Here is a 6,464-nt window from a genome sequence, read left to right as displayed (position 1 = left end):
AACAAATCAGCACTGTTTATTTGTAGAGACTATGTAAAACATTTCAGACATACATTAGACAGACTTAAGGAAGCATACACAACTTTGTCTGCTAACAGTAATCTACTACACAACTCTACATACAAAGCAGCAATATTGTTTACCACTCCTGAGCAATATACACATGTAGTAAATACAATAATACAATCTACTAATGCTCAAAACAAAGGCAAACCAGTTGATAAACATAAGAAAGTCAAACTGAAGTAACTAATCCTTACATTACAAAATGCTTACAACAATTACTGTACTAAACAAGTACAAGATTCTAATGATTGGACAAAGAATAATGTACACACTAATACAATGTATAAAGCTAATAAGTAGAGGAAATTCAATCTGCCAAATCTGTTCAATCTAACAAAAGCAAAATGTTTCAATTGTGGAAAAACAGGACATTTCTCTAAGGAATGCTGTAAACCTCCTACTGAAGCTACAAAGCTTGCACACACTAAACATCAAGCTAACATTGTGTATAAAACAAACCAAACTGTAGAAAACATGATGAACACATTTATTATTTAAACCCTAAACAAAAACAACATTAAATTAAAGGAAGGCAATGTTGAAATGAACAATAACACTTATACTCTTATTCTAAGCAACCAGGACAAACAATTCAAACAATACACTTCCTAAGTATGTACTAACATATTTACAAATACAATCATAGCTAACAAGAAATCCTATATACAAACAATGGATTTACTTGATTCTAGTACATTAATACATGCTACTCCTTATCTATTTCAATTAACAGATGTACACAACATAACTCCTACAATTGTAACTATTACAAATAGATCATTAATGACTCTTAATCAAGCTGGATCTATGTGTATCAAAATCCTGAAGAATATATGAGAAAGAAGTGTTATAACATTATAAAACATCTATTACTATCTACAAATGAACTTTTCCCTCATAAGTCAAGTACTACTATGTAGGGAAGGTTATTCTTTTATGTTTACAAACAATAATTGTACTATAACATTACTATGTAACAAATACATCAGACATATACAATTGAGAAATAATTTGTATATTTTGTACAATAATCATTTGTTAAAAACAATGAACAAACTATCTATTTATGATATACATAAACACCTTGGACATATAAGTTACAATTATATTAAACAATTATTAAAGACACAACCAAGTGTACTATCAACTAAAATAATGAACTACAAAGAAAAAGAATGTATTAAATACATAAAAGCAAATATTAAACATACACTAATACCAAAACTATGTTAATCTCCTCTTGCAAATCAATTTGGAGATCTTATTCATATTAATATCATTGGTCCTATTAAACTGTACACATATAAGAACATATGCTACTTATCAACAATTGTAGACAATTCTACTTGTTGGTGCATAATGCTCAAATTACAAACAAAATCCAATGTATATACATAATACATACAATGGACAACCAAAATATTTACACAGTACAGAGTTAAAATAAAGCTTTTACAAAGTAATAACAATACTGTATTCCTTAGTAAAGATTTCTAATAATATTTAGATTCACAAGGAACAAAACAAAGATTAACAGTACATTATACTCTGCAACAGAATGGAATAGTGGAACAAACTTATAAAACTATATTTAGAGGTGTAAGAGCATATCTAACATCTACTGAATTATAAGCCAAAGCAACAATTTATATTACCTATATTCATAATAGAACACTGTGTACTACTTTAAATTATAATACCCTACATTACAAACATTATGGAACACATAGAACAATTGATAATATATATGAATTTGGTCAATATATTATCATTCACAATGAAAATTGTACAAAAATACAATAGTAAGGTATTATTACTTGTTGGATAGGATTAGACAATGAAAGTAAAGGCTATAAAACTTGGCACAATAATAAAATCACTATCAAACAAAATATTCAATTTCTCAAAGGTAAACCTTCTTAAATTGAAGGGGAGAAAATAGACAATACAAACAATAATATGAACAAGTGTTTAATAATTAAAAATAACAAAACAGACAATAGAATAACAAGAACAGACAACAATGATACAGACAATACTGATCCTAACAAAAAAGGAAAAGTGGTAGAACCAACAGACTTAACAGACAACAAAGTTAAATTAACCAAAAAAGAAGTAGAACCTAAACTACATTAATTAGAATAGAAACAGAAACTGACAGAATGTACTATTGAGCTTGAACAATGTATGGAGAATAAATACATAATAAAACACATGTATACACTTAGCAAAAAGGATAAAGATAATATTGCCATTCATTTAACAGAATTTAATACTAAAATAAGTGAAATACAATTGGATCCAATTTCATTTTATAAAGCAATCCAATGTCTGGATTGTGATTCATGGATTACAGTTATGAAAGACAAAATAAAACAATTAGAAAATTATAATACATAGGAAATCACAAATCCACACAATAATATTAACATTATCAGAACACAATTTGTTTATAAAATAAAGTAATACACTAACAATAGTATAGAAAAATACAAAGTACAATTAGTAGTTTAAGGAAACTATCAGATTGACAACCTTAACTATTATACAGACAATTTATTTGCTCCTACTACTAGACTATCTATAGTGCAATTAATATTAGTATAGGTAGCATCTAATAATTATGAAATACATCAGATAGATATAAAATCAGCATATCTGTATAAACAATTGACAGAAGACAAAGAAATATATGTTAAACCTCCTCTAGGTAACTTAATAGACAGATTACAGAATGGACAAATATTACAATTACAAAAAGCACTATACAGATTAAAACAAGCTAGTAGAAGATAGTATAAAACACTATCTAATATACTACTTAAATACAGATTAATGAAATCCAAACATGATAACACTATATTCTTTACAAAGAAGAAAGAAATAACTGTAACCATATTATTTGTACATGTCAACAATATTACTATTGTGGCAACAAATAATAATACTATTGTAATAATAAAACAATCTATTACATGTCATTTACAATATACAGACAGTAGCAAATTACACTAGCTACTTAGTATAGAGATTCAACACAATAGAGAGTATAGATTCATTAGAATGTGTTAGACATATTATATTAATAGTATAATAGAACATTACAAACTTACAAACAAACAAAGTGTACAAACACTCATACAGTCTAGTGTTACAGTTCTCTACTCTTGTACCTTTAGTTCTGAGGGTTCTACACCCTTCCATACTAGAACTCAGGACTTCTGTCCCTCAGGGGTACTGTCTATAAACTATATGTGTACTGACTCTTACTACTACCCTTCCTTACTTCATTATTCTATTCCTTTGACCACTCCTTCATTCTTTGTTCATTCTATAGTCTCTTACCCTTTGTCCATCCCTTCATTCTTTGTACCTTTATCTTTGATCTTCCCTTCTTTCATTCTTTATGGTTTATCATTCTTAGTAGCTCATACTCTCTGAGTGCTCTTGTGTAGTTTAGTATATATAGGTGTACAAGATCAGACTGGTCCTATAGTCTTGATCTTGTCTACTCTAGGTAGTCCTGTACTCTTAGGCTCACTCTATATACTCTACCTTGTCTTACTCTCTCTCTCTCTCCACCTGTTCTACAAGTTCCAACTACATTCTAGTACTTGTGTTCTGTATTTCTATTGTGTAGGATAGTTATAGCCTGAGTCCCCTTACTAAGCCTTTGGGTCCCCTCTACACTGTTACTAACATCAGATCAAGACTACTCATTACTACCCTACAACTCTCCTACATTTCAGGCATTAGTACTTACTGTTACATTAATCTCTTTTCTTTGTTCTGACCCTTTTACATTTTTAAATTTTAAACTTTCTAAACCCTTTTAAACTTTTGCCACCCTTCTTCTATTCATTACCCCTTTTAGTTTAGTGTTGATTCCTTTGTAGTATAAACATAGACTCTCTTACACTAACTGTCACCCCTACTGTCCTGCCAGATTAGTAGTTATAAGTAAAACTAGCTTAATATGTGTAAACCTCTATCTAAGAGGCTTTTACTAACTATGTGCCTCTAGCCCCTTCAGAACCTGTTCTGATTGTTTTAGAAGTTACAACCTGTTCTAGAAAGAAAGTGTATGTAGCCTACCCTTTGAACTTTAATAGGTAACACTTTAAGGACTTCTAGTACTAAGTCAAACTATACATGACTACTACTTTGACTAATCTATCCTTAGATCTTAATTGTATCCTATTTGTCCTCTCCTTTATGAAGGAAGGTAACACAGTCACCTGGGCCTAGAACTGGATCAAAAGCTATTAGATCAGAAGTCTGATCTGACTTTAGAACAATGAGTCATATTCAGAATTCATAAGGCAGCTCTGTGCTTCCTTCATTAATCTGAATAAGAAGTACAATATGTAGAACAAGCTTGTGTCTCTACAACAGAGTAAACATTCTACTAATACTTTCTTTCAGGAGTTTAATATCCTAGCCTAGAAGGTAGGATTTATACTTGGGTTTAATAATGTTCTTATCAGAATGTTTGAAAAAGCTCTTTACCCAGAACTGGTTAATAAGATCCTTAGAATAATACTAGAACTGGTTACTTACACTGAGTAGAAGATGTGTACTATCTCCTTCAACTAAGCTGTAGCTTGAATGTGTTAAGTCTGTGTAGAACACTTACACATGTGTTTAGCTCTAACAGTTCTAAGCCCTCAGATTAATCTGCCTGTAATTTGTGATTAATCTATTCTAATAGACATTAGAGAAGCCTGAAAGTAAGAAGTATACTTTGCTTACAGAAAGTCAGGACACTAGATTAAGGACTGCCTATAGAAGTAATAGTATATCTGTTAGGTTATTAGAGTAATAATGAGTAATAAACAGGATTTGTAGTAAGAAGCCTTTTCTACAAATCCAGAAGTCACCTCAGAACTCCTAAACTCTGACTATATACTCTAGGATTTTGTAGAGGCTTAATAGTGAATGTAGTACTAAAGAGCTATGACTTGAATTTTTTAATGACTACTTTTGATTCAATAGACACTATAGAATTAGAAGTAAATAAAGTAAGAAAAGTAGAAAAAGTAGAAAAAGTAGAAAAAATAAGTCAACAAAATTATTTATTAGAAAGAAAAAAGTTAAAAACAAAAGTAGATAGTTCTCCTATTTCTTCTAATTCTTTTGATTCTTCTCTTCACACTTTATCCAAGTCTAAATCTATACAATCTGACCTACTACTTCTGTGTTCTAAGATCTCAGAATGTTTGGAACACTACCTAGCCCTGTTTACTACTTAGTAGTTTGTTTATAGTATTAAGTAGGAATAGTCTCAGCTGAGTTCACAGCTAAGGACATAGGTCTGTCCTTGTCAAAAGAGAGAGGTTAATAAGGAAATGTTAGTGTATATACTCACCCTCTTAGACAATAAGACTGTACAAGCTGTACATTCTCTTTAGAACAAGTAGTAGTTTATCTGAGAATATTCTAAACACTAGCTTCAAGTCTCTGTCCTCTTAGCTCCCTTCTCAGGATCCCCTCAGATCCAAACAATAGTTCTAGTAGATAGTAGATACACTAGTTTGTATATTAACAAGGCCTTCATACAGGAACACTACCTCCCTACTCAATGTGTTCTACTTCTAATTCTAGTATATAATACAGACAGAACCCTGAACCAGAATGGTTGGATTACTAAGTTTGTCCAACTATAGATGACTATTTAGGATTATAAGGAAAGTATTGAGTTTAGAGTCACCAACCTTAGAAAGACAGACATCTTTATTAGTGTTAGCGTGTTGAGGTCGCGATGATTCCCTTAGAGTAGTTCACACCAGTAGGGGTTCAGTGGGCTCCGCTCATGGTGCGTAGGCGTCGATACAAGTCGACTGCGTAGTTGGTAATGTGTCGTGTACCGTTATATGTGTCCTATGAGCTTCATCGTCCTTATATTAAGTATTATATATGCTATCTAATATCGTGTGTCTCGGATGTATGTCTCGGAAGACATGTCTAAGACATATGACGCATTTATCCGGAATAAATGCTAACACTCCCCTTCAAACTTATACTAGTTGATCAGGCTAATATAATGTTTGATAAGCGTTCGTTCGTTGTTTTACTAATATCATTTACATCCGCAATGTAAATGTTTCGTTTGCTTCGTATATTAAGTCCACTGTAAGTGTTGCGTTCGTCCGATGTATTATTATAACGTTCGATGTAATAAATCGATTGTTAATTCAATTATGATTGCCAAGAGAGCTGCAGGATCTCTTTAGCGTTCGTTCGTTCGTAGTTTTAATATTATTAATGTTATAGTCGTCACTATAATGTTTTATCATTCGTATGATAGTAGTTTTCTCGTTCGCAATTTAATATGATATGTTATAACTTCGTTTCGTTCGTTTTTCATGTCATATCGTTCGTTTCGTGTCATAGTATGT

The sequence above is a fragment of the Fomitiporia mediterranea genome, assembly GCF_000271605.1.
Source record: "Fomitiporia mediterranea MF3/22 unplaced genomic scaffold FOMMEscaffold_5, whole genome shotgun sequence".
In the NCBI taxonomy this organism is placed as follows: Eukaryota; Fungi; Basidiomycota; class Agaricomycetes; order Hymenochaetales; family Hymenochaetaceae; genus Fomitiporia; species Fomitiporia mediterranea.
Note: the sequence above shows the minus strand (reverse complement) of the source record.